We start from the raw sequence: 16,936 nt of genomic DNA on the forward strand, positions 1-16,936 counted from the left end.
TCTTTCCTCACTTTTCAAATCTGGTTGCTTTCATAAACATATTGTGTGGTTTGATTAAAGGTTCATTTATGCACATTATTGTGCCAATAAAAAGCAGTGTACAGTGTACGATATCTGAACAAATGACACTTAAGCCAATTGTTTTTATTTACATGCACCTACCATTTTTTTAGTATATATTATAGATGGCTCTCACGTGATTTGAATTGTTTGTGTACAAAGTAGTTTGTCCACATGGTGTCAACACTGAGCTGTGCCGCTTTTTCAAAATCAGTGAAAAAAAATTAATCAGAACAACAACATAGTACTGAAGATTTCAAAAACAGAACGTTTTCTCTGTGCTCATGACTGCATTTATGAGCAGATTACAGGATATTCGCAACTCATTAAAAAAAAAAGTACAATACATTTTATTGCTCATAACTTTTGGGGAGAAAAAGTGTAGACACTGGACACAAATAAATCTTTATAGTCACCAATGTCAACAACCTGTATGTATGTGCACAATGTCCAGTTAAAGAAGTATTGTATAAGACTGTGTGATAAGCTAATGTCCATATATTAAATATACTTTTATATTTCAGAGCTGCATCTTCACAAAAACCTATTTAAGTCAGTGCAACAAAAAAACTTTGAAAAAATGTATTTTTGTTTTTTTTCTCCTGTACTCAACATTTTTAACCTTTAATTGATAGGAGAGTATAGACAGGTAAGCGTGGGGAGAGGAGAGAGGGGAAGGATTGGCATAGGACCTCTAGGCAGGAATTGGGCCGTGAATACCAGGGTGCCATGTGTTGACACACGAATCCCTACACCATTGGTGTACTCCACTTTTGAAAATATGCATTGCACTGACCTAAAATGTCTGAAGTTGGGTGAAAAAAAAATACTCTTGTGGAAATTGGTACAAAGAAATAATACATTATCAGAACAAACAAACAGGAAGGCATGCTTCCCATGTGAAGCATTACAAAGCATTTTTCCCTGTTTGTCCTGCCATGTTTTGATCCTTGTCTTGTTTACCGTTATTGCTGTTTTGCCTCTTTTCCTGCTTCTAATTCTGTGTCTAATAAATGTTTTGTTATCATTTATCTCTGTTTTATTATTTTTTTTCAATTAAACTGTGTTTGTTTTGATAATGTATTATTTCGTAGTATCACTGATGTTTTCAAAAGGTAAGTACACGTCTCTGCCAAAGGTGTAGTGGTTAGTGTGTCGACACATGGCACTCTGGTGTCCATGGCGACTTGAGTTTGATTCCCACATTCCTTCCTCTCTCTCATCTCCCAACATTTTCCTGTCTATACTCTCTACTGTGCTATCAATTAAAGGTAAAAAAAATGTTGAGTACATGAGAAAAAGCAAAAGAAAATAAGAATTATTAGTTTTTTTTGTTCACTCAACTTCAGGCATTCCAGTTCAGCATATAAAACACAACTTAAAACATTTTGTTAAAGAGTAGTTTACCTCAAACTAATAATCTTATGTTAACCCAACTATGTTTCTTGTATTACTGATGAATAATTTTGGTCAGTGCAGCAGATGTTTTCGAAAGCTGAGTAAACAAGAAAAAGTGAAAGGAAATTAGGATTATGTTTTTTGTTGTTGTTGTTGTTGTACTGACTTTACAGTGTATGGTTATTTAAAAAGATGATAGTCTTAAACATTACTGAATGTTACAATATACAATGTATAAAATGTCAACAGTGTGTGTGTGTGTGTGTGTGTGTGTGTGTGTGTGTGTGTGTGTTTATTTACTTATTTTTTACACATTACAACATATAAAAATTTATGTTTTTTTCATTTGTTCTCTTGTTTTGCTTGTTCATTCCTCAGCGTACAAAAGAAGATGTTTATAAGAGTGTTGAGAACCATATCATGTCTCATTCAAAGGAAGTTCTTTAGATCTGAAAAGACATATGGGTGAGTAAATAATTTTTTGTTTCACACTTAGCTATTACTTGATACTGATTGCAAGTTTGGCATGCTGTCCCGTGAGAGAACCCTTAACTCAGGGAAACTTGAGCCCAGAGCTCCCGCCTGGTCATATAGCATAAAGGGGGTCCAAAATCAGGAAGTTCTCAAGAGCTCCCCCTGTAGAAGGAGGAAAAAGGGGGAAAGATGTGGTGGATGTTGGGTTTTTTTAAGTCGAAGATGCTGGAAGTAAAATAAACTGGGTTATTTATTTAAGGCTAGGATTCACCTGATTGGTTTAATGTTGATTTGTGATGCAGGACCAGCCGCGATCAATCATAGCCATACCTTTCAACATTGGGATGTGAAAGTAAGGTATAAGCCCACCATAATAAGGGAGACCCCCCTGTTATTATTATTAATTATTTGTGTATGTCTGTTCAAACACGCACCCAAAACCCAGACTTTCACTCAGAATCCGTTTGGGAAACAGCACCTATCTATCACTTTGGAGCGCATCAGCTGACAGTCACGCACCGCTATATAACTGTTTTAAGGATTGCATAGGAGGGGCGACGACACCTGTATTGAAAAGGAAAGGGAATCCTGCTGTTTTTTTAATTATTTTTTTATTTCCAAGTCTTTTCATGCCTAAGCACAGAACAGACTCACTTTTAAGAGAAAGGGGCGGCCCTTGGTGGTTCGGTGGTTTTGATTTTGTACAGGAAGGATCTGCTCTTTAATGTTTTTTGAAACCCTTCAGACAAAGACTGAAAATACGGGAGAAATACGAGAAAATACCTTTATGGGATGATAGTGGGATGGAAATGTAAAATATGTGAGAATCCCGGGAAAAATTTGAGGGTAGAGGGTTGTTTGTTTGGTTGGTTGGTTGTTTGGTTGGTTGGTTGTTTGATTAATTGGATGTTCAGGAAATAATGAGTTTTAGCACTCATTTTTTTCATATATATTTGACCAATTTTAAGACGGCAGTTACTATTAAGAAACAAATTTTTTGTAATATTTTATATTATTAACTAAATATTCAATGGAGTTATGAAGAAACTGGAATTGTAAACCAGAATTGGAAAATGCCTTACACTCATCTCCATTTCACACAGCATTCTGTTGCATTTGCTCATGTATTTCATAGAGTATAATGTATCATTTTCTTGCTTCTCACATAAAAAATGTGACCCCTAGATTGACCACTTGAGTTTCACATATTCTTGTGCAATACGACGCTTTGTGTTTCATATGCATGATTTTGCCAGATGCTCCGGTGGTCCTTGCTTGTAGAGAGTAGCTCTCCGTCTATTTTTGAACCTCCATCTTGTAAAGTGCTCATGGGAACATTTTAAAAGTCATGCTTCTTGTAAAGAAATACCCTATATGTATTTGACAATGGCTCTCTTTCCTTTCACCAGCAACAAAGGATACATTGATTATGCCTCCAAAAGAAAGTCTGTCCCACCGCGGACCAGTGTCTGATGTGTTTTTCTTGGCCAGCTCAAGTTAAACTTTTGTCATTCACTCAGCATATTTTAACAAATTAGAAACATTAGAAACCCCAGCCCTAGTGATGTTTTGGTTTCGACATTTCGGTTCCACAATTACATTTTAAAACACAACCAAACTGTTTGACAGCCGAATTGAAAAACCTAAAACAACTATCTATATTTGAAACACATGCTTTTGGAATTAAAGCTCGCAGCACCATTAGGGTCATGTGAATAGTTTCTGCTTTGTCATATGACCGGTGCTAGACATATGGACTTTTTCCTCTATAATAAAGTTAACTGTTACAATGCATTCTAACAAAGGGGGATCTGGCTCCTATTTCAATGCACTTTTGCTGAACTAATGCTTATGCAGATATGTGCACAATTAGATTACTAGTATTTAGTTATTACTACATATTATACATTGCATACATTATACATTACTACATATTACACACATTACATATTAGAAATAAATAATTACTGCTAAGAAAGGTTTGTTTAATTAAAAGAAAAGTAATTTGTAAATACAAAATTGTATAACAGATAAGGTAACTACTTAAAGAGGTGTTCAGAAGACTGTTAAGACACCTTTATAATAATGGCATGGCATATGTCATGAATATGAAGGTGATTTTATGCACACCTATGCAGCTGTCGTTAAGTGTCAGTAGCACTGTTATGTCAATTTAAGTGCAAAGGCGACTTAAATTGACTGGAGATTTCTTTGTTATGACAACTTGACAAAATAACTTGCGCTTTGTGGTGACAACTTGACATTACTAAAGCATCATAACTTGTCATAAATCTGTCATAAACATGATTGTATTAAAGCCATTGTAATTGTGTCATAGATATTTTCTGATCACTTTTATCAATCAAACGGAATTGTTCATTAAATAATTCTATTAAAAGTGTCAATCCTCTGGAGTCAAATAGATTTATAACAGTGTCATTAATATTTAATGACATTTGTATGACAAATCCAATTAATTCAACTGTAGTTGAAAATGTAACATAAGAAATATAATATTAGAAAAAATAATGACTACACAGTGGCTAAGTGGTAAGCACTGTCGCCTCACAGCTAGAGGGTCGCTGGTTCAGGCCTCAACTGGGTCAGTTGGCATTTCTGTGTGGAGTTTGCATGTTCTCCCTGTGTGACGTGGGTTTCTTCCAGGTGCTCCAGTTTCCCCGACAGTCCAATGACATGCATTATAGGTGAATTGAATAAACGAAATTGGCCATGGCATATGACTGCATGTATGAATGTGAGCGTATATAGGTGTTTCCTAGTAAAGGCGTTGCAGCTGGAAGGGCATCCACTGTGTAAAACATATGCTGGATAAGTTGGTGGTTCAATCCGCTGTGATAACCCCTAATAAAAAAGGGACTAAGCTGAAGGAAAATGAATGAATGAATTAATAACGCTGTTATAAATATCATGACACAATTATAGTGGCCTTATGACGATCATGTTTATGGCTGATTTATGACAAGTTATTTTGTCTTGGTAATGTCAGATTGTCAAAACAAGTCAGGTTAAGATATATTTGGTTATGTCAAGTTGTTATAACAAATAAGTATTAAACAAAGTCACCTTTGGCTTTAAAATGACATAGCTGAGCTAATAGCACTCAATGACGTTTGTCATGAACATGAATAATTTTAAGTGCAAGAATAACAGTCCTGTTATCATGTACCCTGAACAGGAACAGCTGTTTTTTAGCAATTAATCAGAAAATTATTTTTTGATAATTTAACACACTTGCCTGTGAATATAACTGTGATCTGCTCATCAATAGACAACAAGTCAATTCTCAAGTTGTAATGATTTGTGCTAATCTTTTTATAATGACATTTAATAAAGAATGTATGATAGTATGTTTAACTAGATACTTTCTAGCACGAATAACTTTCTAGTTACCTTATAGCACGTTATAACAGTTTGACTAAGCTTTCTTGACTTGGCTTCTTACATTGTGAGCTTTGTTAGTGAACACTGAACTGCATCCAACAGAATGTGTCACATGATTTGCTGCATTCAGATTAAAAAATGCAATTTTTGTTGCATTTCACCAGGTGATAAAATTATTGCTATTATAAAATGGATTTATATAGAAAGTATAAAATGAAGTTTTTAAAAGACTATAATTTGTATTCAAAATACTTATTCATATACAGTCAAGCCCGAAATTATTCATTTCTATTACTACTCCTGGGGTATGAATCATTTCTAGTATTTTTAATACAAATTATAGTCTTACAAGACTTACATCATTGTATAATAGCGATAACTTTTATCACCATGGTGTCTTTTAATTAATTTAAATACAAATTACATTTCATTGTTTTTTTTTTTTTTTTTTTTTTTTTGTCTAGCAAAATGCCATAATTAGTAATTAAATACTGACATGCCTATTACAGACTTAAGTCAAAATCTGATAACATAGAAATGGTGTAAAACAAAACATTTGCAGTCTCCAATCCTAACAGCAAAGAAGGGCAGAGAGAAACTTTCTGACAGGGCTGTTTTCTCATTAGGAGTGACCTGTTTTTCCTGGCCCTTCTATCAGGTTTGTCTTGTATTTCAGCCAGCTGGACAAAGCTGCCTATGGTCAGCACACACTCAATGGCCAATAAGATCAATTTCATGTTGGAATTCATATTTAGCCTTTCATTAATCAATAACTCTCTCCACATCTTTAAACCTCATATAGAACCCATACATTACACATGCTTTTTATATGGATGTGGAAGTGTTTTTTTATTGGATTTTCTTTTTTTAATGATAAAGGAAAATAAGTCTTTGTTTTAGACCTTTGAGAAACAGCATTTGTATAAGCTACTAACAAAGTATCTGACGTAAAATGTTAAGGAATGAATTGAAGGTTAAATACAGCGATCCACAAAAATATTTAGGACACTTAAGGCCAGATTTAGCAATTTTGCCCTCTTTTGACATTAAAAATGCTGTCAAAAAGTTGTTGACGCTGATTTTTGTGGATGATCTTATTGTATATGCATTTGTAGGGTGCAAAATCTACTCTTTTAATGATTTTAATGAACTAAAGAGGGAAAAGTATTTGAATCAACATTTATATTTACTAAAGTTTGTAGTCTGTTTTTTAAGCATTTGTATCACTATTTTTTGCCTGTGTTGTTAGCAGATAACAAACAGCTACACACGTGTATATTGTGGCCACAAATTAAACATTTGTTCCCTTGTTTTACTAAATTGCGGCCACATTGCAATAATTGGTTTCCTCGTTGTAGTTAAATCAAAATGAGCGAGCAAATTGGTTCAGCATGGCCACAATTTGCTAAAACAAGGGAATAAATTCTTAATTTGTGGTCATGCTTGAACTAAAATGGGTGAACAAATAAGTAAGTCCTGCACAATTTACTGAAGTGAGAGAATTAGCTATTTGTGTTTTTGTGCAAGGCTCTGTATCGAGTTCACTTAATGTTCATACTAGTGTTTTTAAGACCAGCCTAAAAATAAAAACACTTTTCCTAACTTTTTGTCTTGTTTCTAGTACTACTATCTAAACCAATTTAAAGCAATAAGCATTTTCTAGACAAGTCTTGTTTTCAGAAATAATATGTCAAAATTAAGTGAGTTTTTCATTAAAACAAAGAAAAAAAATAAGCAAAATACTCTGCCAATGGGTTAGGCAAAATATATTTTTTTCAATTTGAAGTAAGTTTTTTGTGCTCACCCCATTTGCAGATTATTTTGCTTGTTTTTAGGAAAATCTTACTTAATTTTGACATATTATTTCTTAAAATAAGACATCTAGAAAATCGTTCTTGATTTAGAATGTTTGGATGAAAGAAAAAAAGAAAAAAAAAAGACAAAAACTCTTTAAGTACAATTATCATTTTTACAGTGGATATGGATAAACAATGCATGTCCTAAAAGATTCTAAAGGAATACAGCTCTGGTCTGATGTTTACGCGACCAGAGCCATATCACCCTGCCGCCCAAAACTGGTTACTCACTGAACTCAGCAAAGCTGAGCCTGGTCAGTACCTGGATGGAAGACTACATGAGAAAACTAGGTTCCTTTTGGAAGTGGTATTAGTGAGTCCAGCAGAGGGTGCTCAGCCTGTGGACTACAGTATGTGAGTCCTAATGCCCCAGTATAGTGAAGGGGACACTATACTATCAGTGAGCGACAATTTTCGGATAAGATGTTAAACCGAGGTCCTGACTCTCTGTGGTGATTAAAAAATCCCATGGAACTTCTGGTAAAGAGTAGGGGTGTAACCCGGGTGTCCTGGCCAAAGTCTTATCATAAAGTTTTTCAGCCCTTACCCATCATGGCCTCCCAATCATCCCCATCCACCGAAGTGGCTCTATCACTGTCTCTCACTCCATCAATATCTAGTGTTAGGTGAGTACACTAGCGTCGTTGTTCTGTGGCTGCCATCACATCATTCAAGTGGATTCTGCCCAACCTCCCCCTCCTCACCCCCCTTCTGATTGTGAAGCGCTTTGGGTGCATGTCCATTCACAATAAACTCAATTTTTTACTTACTAGATCACCTGCTACATTGTTTTATTAATGTCTACCCCTACCCAAATCGAAACCTACCCATCATAGTAACACAAAGAAAGTTATTGTTGTTGTTCACTGTCACAAAAAGTATGCTACTGTATATTGATGTGCGCATACCCAAGTGTCCGCGGCTGTATCCCTTATAGTCTTTGGGATGTTCTATCAGAAACAGACATTATCTGTCCTTGACAAAAACATAAATACAGTAAATAAAAAGTATTTCATCTCAGAAAAATTCTAAAATGGAGTGATGGTTGATTTCTGTGAGTTGTTCTGTAAAGGAATATGTCATTTTTTTGGTTCTCAGATTTTTTTTTTTTCTTTATTAAAAACACTTTACAAATGTACAAACCCTGTCATTGTCCTTGTCCTCAGCCCAATTGAATCTATAGCTTTAAGAGTTTTGTTATGATAAAAAACATAATTTATCAAACTATAATTATCTTATTTAGCAAATATAAATTCAGAAATCTCAAGTTTAAGTTGTTATCATTCACATGATTAAAAAACATGAAATTATAAACAAACTCTACAAATAAATACTATTTCACAATTGGCGCCCTGTCCAACGCAATCTCACGGCAATTTGTAACTTTTTGATCTAGTGGCTAATTCGTATGAATTCGTACGATCTAATTCGTACAATTTAGTACAATTTGCTCATCACCCAATGACGGTTGGGGGTGGGGTTGGGTGCCATGCCTCCTTTTTAAAATCGTACATTTTCGTACGACTGAACTAGCTAAGAATTAGCCACTAAACTGACAAAACGTAAAATACTTACGTTTCCTTGTGAGATCAGGCTGCCCTGTCACACTTGCATTAAATTTTAAATAAAATACATAAAATATACCTTTAAGGCTCTTTAAATACAAATTACATAAAAGTCTTTAAGAGGAAGTGACATCATCTGATGAAGGAAAAGCTGACAATGATCAAGGATGCGCTCTATCAATGAATTGTATGATTTTTTTGAGGAGGACAAGATTAAAGGTCAGGCCCTGTTATAATTTATACAAGAGAAAATGTACGTTTCTTGTAGGATGTCCTCTTTACCTCAAAACAGTGTAGAAAATTCTTTATATAAACACACACACACAGTTAGATTTGCTATAAGAAGACACAGTTTTGATGCCTGTCATAAACTGTAAGACCAACTTTGTGACTGCGATGTGAAAAAACAAAGTATCTTTGAGAGTTCAGTCCCTTTATTGTCACTTCTTGTGACATCATGTTCAGTTTTTTGGTTCATTTTGAAGTCCTTGGTCTGTGTTGCATTTATATTTCAGTCGAACCGCACCATAATCACATTATTTACAAGCAGACCGAGACCTATCTTCTCAGTGGTCTCAGTACACTTGTTTTGTGTGTACTTCAGACTGCAGCATTCAGGCTTATTCAGATGATCCACACGAACAGCGACATCGCACTGTGGGTTCATTTTAAGCAAATCACTCCTGCCAAGTGTGAACACGACCTTAGATCTGCACAATTTAATCATTTCACTTTAACCTTCATGCTTTTGAGTGAGATTCCCAGTGTGTAGTTTGTGTTAGAGCTGCACAATATATCGTTTCAGCATCGATATTGCAATGTGATCATTCACATTCATATTAATATGCAAGGATATGCAATGTTGAGAGGGTGTTATAATTCATCATTTGCATGCGCTTTTGATGCCTATGATTATATAATGACTTTAAAAGCATTCAAGCCTAAGAAATAGTACCATTTGTGAATTTAACAGTGATTAATTTTATTAAATTATTACATTTTTTATCATTAAGTTACTGAACTTGAAAACTGCTAGACCTGGGAAGTGATAAAACACTTTATTTCAATTGTTATTTTTCTTGATCATATTTATAGATTGTTATGCATGAAAATGCTCACAACACATGCAAATACAAAAGTGCACTGCAAATAGCATAGACCACAATGAAAATGTGTGGGGGAACCCCAAAAAGCTTGTTTATTAGATTTTTTGAAGATGCACTCCCACGGCAGAATCAATCCAATCGATCTAACAGTATGAATTCTTTCTAAATATAGATATATATCACAAAATAAAAAAAATCGCAATGTGTGGTTTATTTAAAAACTAATTTCGAGAGGATCACGTGCTTATGATCAACGCGGCTGGCACCGCATTAGCTCCGTAATCTGCCCTATTAGATGATTATGGAAGCATTAAAAATAACCAGAGTTTTTCACTCCAGTTATCTTCGTCTTGAAGTTTTTCCCTCCATTCCACCCCTACTTTCCACCCTTTTTTTCCGATAGGGAAACACGGTAGCCCAGTGGCTGGCACTGTTGCCTCACTGAAAAAACACCTCTAAGTCCAACCTCCTATCGGGCCAGTTGGCGTTTCTTTGCAGAATTTCCATGTTCTCCCCATGTACGCGTGGATTTCCTCCGGTTTCCCCGATTTCCTTCAACCGTCCAAAAACACACACCATAGCCAATCGAGTAAACCAAATTATCAAGACAACCTTAGTTTACACTTCTCACATGGTAACAAGCAGGGGTGTTCTCGAGACCTACCTGAGCTCGAACTTTCCTCTCGCCCTTCTAACAGGAGGGAGCCCCGGGCTCGAGGATATTACGAGCTCAGGGCTCTCCCCCGGGACAGCATGCCAATTACGCTTCATTGAGTTCAGCTAAGTGTGGACACTTGAAGCTAGATTTTTCTAATATCGTGCTGCCCTAGTTTGTACAATCTGAAATATGTACACTCATGCTTAAAGACAGGAGACACTCAGCCAAATTCCCCTCTTAAACACAATTCATTGATATTTACAGATTGTTCCAACACTACATAAATCTGTGCGCTATAATTACGATAGTAACACACTATATTAGTCTGTCACTCAGTATGTTCTTCATACTCCCCACCCTCCATTTCCCTCTCACTCTCTCGCTCGTATGAATGCCAAACAAAAGCACCTTAATGTGCTGGGAGAGAGAGATTATGGCGCTTTTATTGAGAACATGTGGAAATAATTCTCCTGTAATCTCCAGTAATTGTAAGTCTGATATAAGGACAGCCTGGAGTTCATTTTCTGTAACATCTTGACTGATTGAGTTATTATATCACATTTGTGGTCCAAGCAAATGATGTGGTCATTTGTACGAAAGGGTCGTTAAAGTGTTTGTAGGATCTGGCGAAGATGTTCATGTCGAACAAGTTAACATGTATAGCAAACAATATTGTCCATGTACTTTCAGTCAACTCGCTGTGCTGATTTCTTTTTTCTACATGCCACTTTTTTTCCTTCTCTTTCTTCCAGTGACAGAACGTTCTGTGAGCTCAAGGTAAAAGTGAAATGTCAACCAATCAGAGCTTCTGAAAGAAAGACCTCCTAGCCTGACAAACTATGTGACAAATGCTCATTAACCTGCACAAGTGGTTCACCTTTTAATGAAAATGATGATTTTCTGATCAGTATGAGCAATATCACACAAGTAGCTGTGAGATATGGCACTATATAAACACAGCAGACCCGATTGACTTAGGTAATCACAATCGTGTTGAAATAGAGCCATTTTGCACAGATGCAAGTGTGTATTTATACAACGGTTTGACTGCAAGCAACACAGAATTTCTTAAAGGGGACCTATTATGCAAAAATGACTTTTATAAGGGGTTTAAATAAGTTGTGTGGCAATAACGTGTGAATATATCCAAGGTCTAATGCTTAAAAATGAATTCATTTTATTTTTTAATATCACACTTGTCTGCAGAAACACTTTGGTTGACGTTCTCCCTTTGTACGTGTCATCAGAGGGGGAAAGTCCTGCCTATTAGTGACAATTAGCATAAACAGCCCTGAGTGAGAAGCAGCCATCTGCCATTAGTTTTCACTGTATTGTACCTTTTCACCAAAATTTCAGCGACTTATGCCGAGTTCAGACTGCATGATTTTAGCCCCGATTTTGACTCGCCGAAAGGTTTTGAGAAATTGCAGACAAATGCCTGATATCACAGGCAAATCGGTGCTCGTTCACAACAGTATTATTGTTTTTCCATTGTTTTATCTGGAGTATTGTAATATATTGGTGAGGACAAAGCAGGAAATAAGAAAATAGCACCTTTATTTGTGTAGGAAGGAGAATGGTAAAGCTAGTTAATGGTAATTGTGCTAGTTGTGCTTTGAGTATTCGGAAAAAGTGCTATATAAATGTAAGGAATTATGTATAGAAAATTTTTTTACAAGATTTTGAAGATTCTATAACATCAGTATAATGTACACCACTGAGAGCAGCTTCAACATGGACATTAAGTCTAAAAATCTACATTTTTGCCTTTAAAAACTCTCATAAATGCACTGTGACAAACAACAACAGTATTTACCACACTCCATTCCTCCATCATGAAACTCTTTGTGATGGTGTTATAATACAAACCTGAAGTGCTGGTGTCAACCAATCAGATTCAAGAACAAGAGGAAACTGTAGTATAGTTGCTGTCACATCATTCTTACAGATTCAATGAACTGAACTAAATAATTCGCTGAAAAGAATGAAACTATTTTTTCATAAAGTCCACCTCTTTTTAGCAGTGTTGAAAAGAGGACTGAAAAATCATACTTAAGTAAAAGTACCATTACTTGCCCAAAAACGTAGTGCAAGTAGAGTAAAAGTATCTTTTGTGAATAGTACTTAAAGTCTGAGTAAAAAGCAGCCCTTTTAAAAGTACTCAAGAGTAGTGAGTAGTGAGGATTACACTGTAAAAAGCTGATGCATTTACATGCAGTTTGTGCATGTGTGTGGGTGTAAACGTAACATTCTGTAGTGCATTTAGTGATTATTTAAGGCCATTTGGTGATCTTAGTCTTCATACAGTAATGCCTAGTTCACACTAAAGGATTTTAAGCCTGATTTGAGCCCGATTTGGAAGTTAACGAGCTCGCCGACAGATCGGGCTGTGATCGGGAAAAAATCTGCGGGTGCTCGGCGCTCGCCGCTCTTTATGTGTGAACTACTGAACAACGCATCAACGAGGCTCGCTGACGCGTCGCCGACACCTCGCAGACGGAAATCCAACATTCAGCATGCTAAATATTCCAGAGTAGTCGGCCGACTCAACCCCACATGTGGTCAGATGTAGTGACGAGCTGCAGCCAATGAGAGAGCATCAGCATGAGCCGCGTGCCTGTGTGTTCAGGAGCTCAGCAGAAACATCTGTGATTGGTCAGATTGGGCATCGGTGCCATCGCTTCATTCTGCGTTAGCACAGACATGAGAGTAGGCTATATTAACAGTGGAACTAGAATTCTGTAACTATTAGAATTACCATACTGCTCATTCTGACGGTTCTTATATAAAACGCCATATAGCACAACATATTTACATTCAAAGCTATTATTGAGATATTAAAATTAAGCTTTGAATGTTTCGCATCATATTTAATGACACCATTACCCTCAAATATCATCTTTTTTTTGGTAATGCAGCCTATAAATATGTAGTTAAGATACTAAAACACTTAAAGGTCTTAGCTTTCATTTCCACTTTCAAACAGGAGCTATTTAACAGCACAGAATATGCTGTTTTGAAAGATATCTAAAGTAAATTGATGTTTTTGCCATCAGAAAGTTTTGTTTATGTTAGCAGGAAGTTGCTAGGCAAGAAAATGCACACATATTTAAAGTCACAATGAAAAGTATCAGACATGCATGCAGTCATTTTCACCAATATGGTAATTTAAGGCAGAAATGCTCAGTTCTTTACTGTTTTGTAATAAAAAAAAAAAAAATAACAATGTCAGAAAGAAATACACTAATAGTTAGAAAACGGCAGGGTGTTATAAATATGTTAGTTTTATTTCAAGAGTTATAAAATTACAAAAATTAAAAACTCTCTGTGTATCTATCCACTGGAACCTGCAGATGAGTGATTAATGCGCTGATAAATCAGCTGATTTGACGATGTTTTTAAATTCTTTCTCCAAAGCTTGAAACGCTGTCAGTGATGTAATCAGCACACAAGCAGCCAATAGTGTTCAGCTTTTTCTGATGACTCCTCCCTCAAAATTTCATTGGCTGTGGTTTGGTAGCTTGAATGAGCTGATGGGGGATGAGTTGTCAGATCATGTAGTGTGTGACCCCCCTCTTGTGGATCGTTCACGGAGTGTTGAGTAGTGTGAACACCACAGAGATTAAAAGACACAAAGTCAGGTCATGTAGTGTGAACGGCACAGCGATCTGCTGATGTTTAAAATCCTGTAGTGTGAACTAGGCTTAAGCATTCGCCATCTTCTCATCAGTGATAAGCAGTCTAAATAGTCTCTGAGTCATTGCGTGTAAAGATTTTAATAATCTTCTTGGACACTTTTAATGCTTCCAAATGGTTTGCTGCAAAGCGCCCATGTCTTAAGGTTGTTTAGTATGATGCAATTTACTTTCTGTGTGTGATTTGATTGGACAGGAATCACAGGACTGATTTTTCTAATACCCATAGGCAGGAAAAAATAAAGTAGTGACTGCAGGTTGAAGGAAAGTAGTAGAGTAAAAGTATTGATACTGCACTAAAAACGTACTCAAGGGAAAGTAAAGGACAACATTATTAAAGCAACTTAGTAAATTACAAATTCTGAGAAAAACAGTAATTTGAGTATTTGTAATTAGTTACATTACACCGCTGATATTTAGTATGCAGAAAAAAAAGTTAGGAATGTTGTGAAGATTTTTTAGGGAATAACTATTTTAGTCTGTACCTGAAGCATTGTTTATATATATATATATATATATATATATATATATATATATATATATATATATATATATATATATATATATATATATATATATATATATATATATATATATATATATATATATATATATATATATATATATATATATATATATATATATATTTTTTTTTTTTTTTAACTTTTACTGATTTATCATGCCTTACAAATCAGGTAGTAATCAAAAGTAATTCAAAAACAAAATTTGGTGAATCTAATATTCATCTGACATGTACTGTTCAGATGACTTACTCTCATTGTTATTGTGTGATGTTAATGACGCGCGAAAATTGCCCTTAATTCGCCCCTCCTTATTATGGTCAATTTGCAACAAATGCTTTGGAACACTTTACTATGAGTATGATGTAGACAGATAATTACACAATATCAGCCCTTCATTACTCCACCTTAACCAGACTTAATGAGAAATTCATTACCCATTTCCACATTTCCCTGCTGCCCGTGTCTTCAAGGCATACACCCAGCATACATTATCTCTTCTTCTGCTATCAACAGCAAAATCCTTCACCTCTCTTTTTCTTCCTCTTCGACTGCCTTCAATAGAGATCAGAGGATTATTTGCCAGCGTGAATGCTAAACAAGGGAACAGAGAGTTTAGCTTTATCCAATGTGAAGTTATTATCACATTAATTCTGATGAGCAGCTAATGAGCATCGGGGATTGAAAGCTACAATCCATACAGAACTGTTTTGTAGATGCTCGGATTTTTTACTCTTATTTCTTAAAGGGGTAGTTCCCCCAAACATGAACACTGTCATATCATTTACTCACACTTAATTGGTTCTAAAGTTTCTTCTGTTGAACACCAAACAAGATATTCTGAATAGCGTTGGGAAAAAAGCAGAATACAAAAAAATAAGATGGAAGTCAGTGGCTGCTTTTTTTTCAGAATTTTTGGGTATATATTGTTTTGTGTTCAGCAAAAGAAAGAAACCAGTTTGGAACTAGTGGAGAATGTTTGGGAGAATGTTGGGGTAATCCCTTTGATATTCAAAGCCTTGGGGTTAAGAATTGAATACTTTTATTCAAGTATTTTTGTGCATTAAGTTGATCAAAAGTGAAATATACAAAAATAAAACATGTTTTTTTAGCATCACTGAAAGCATTTTTTGATACTAAAAACTGGAATAATTATATTGAATATTCAGGTTGGAGCGGCACGGTGGCTCAGTGGTTAGAACTGTTGCCTCCAACCCAAGCTCATTCTGATTATGTACCCCTATATACATTTCTGGAGAGTGCAAAATAAGTCCCAGGAGCTATTTTTTATTGTATTCATGCCTGCTTGTCTCGCGTAAATCCAATAGAGGCGGCTGTTGACTCACCCTCCCCCTTCCCTAAACTCAACCAATAGGATTTTAAAAAAGACCTGTTGATCTGCCCACCCCCTTTCCTAAACCCAACCAAAGTGCTTTGAAAAGCAATCCAGAAAAAGAAAAGCTACCCTATTTTTACCATGTTTTCATATTTTAAGCACATTCTCACCCTGTTATTTACTTGTTTATTTTATTTTTTGGCTTCTGTTTTTGTCTTACCTGTTTTTGTCTTGGAACTGTTCTACACCGCACTCGAATCCCCTTGTTGTGGTCAACTCCGCTCTGCATCTTAAGTCCGCCAACGTATGTGTCGAGCTAACCAGACAAACTGGTAACAGCGGGAAAGCCATCCACATGCAGGTAAGTGGTCAGCTGGTTAACTATACCGCCCGTAGCATTAATTTGAAAGATGAAATGCAGCCATAAGTAGCTCTGGCTACATAATTTGTGATCTTCAGAAATGTATATAGGGCTTCATTTTCAGAATGAACCATGTTGGTCGTCTCAAAGGAAGAAGGTGGGTGGTTCGAGTCCCAGCTGGGCCAGTTGGCAGTTCTGTGTGGAGTTTGCATGTTCTACGCATGTTGATGCGGGTTTCCTCTGGGTGCTCCGGTTTGCCCCACAATCCAAATACATGAGGTATACTGTAGGTGGATTGATTAAACTAAGTTGTCCGTAGTGTATGTGTGTGTGTGAATGATTTTGTATGGGTGTTTCCTAATGCTGAGTTGTGGCTAGAAAAAACATATGCTGGAATAGTTGGTGGTTCCACTGTAGTGATTTTTGAAATAGAGGGTCTACTAAATACGAAGTCGAAGGAAAATGAATGAATGAAAATTCTGGTTTGTCTTCACAATGATTACA

The 16,936-nt window shown here is 35.8% G+C and overlaps 1 long non-coding RNA gene across 1 annotated transcript in view; it reads left to right on the plus strand.

Moving 5' to 3' along the window:
- The window catches only part of LOC141377562 (uncharacterized), a 29,955-nt gene extending 13,264 nt beyond the window's left edge, over positions 1 to 16,691 (plus strand). Inside the window, exons 2-4 of the long non-coding RNA XR_015507757.1 lie at positions 1,837 to 1,923; positions 16,367 to 16,432; positions 16,557 to 16,691. This is a non-coding gene — a long non-coding RNA (uncharacterized LOC141377562). The remainder of the gene's footprint in view (positions 1 to 1,836; positions 1,924 to 16,366; positions 16,433 to 16,556) is intronic.
- Positions 16,692 to 16,936: the final 245 nt, after the last annotated feature.

Source organism: Danio rerio, chromosome 14 (assembly GCF_052040795.2).
Source record: "Danio rerio strain M-AB ecotype USA chromosome 14, GRCz13ab, whole genome shotgun sequence".
Lineage (NCBI taxonomy): Eukaryota > Metazoa > Chordata > Actinopteri > Cypriniformes > Danionidae > Danio > Danio rerio.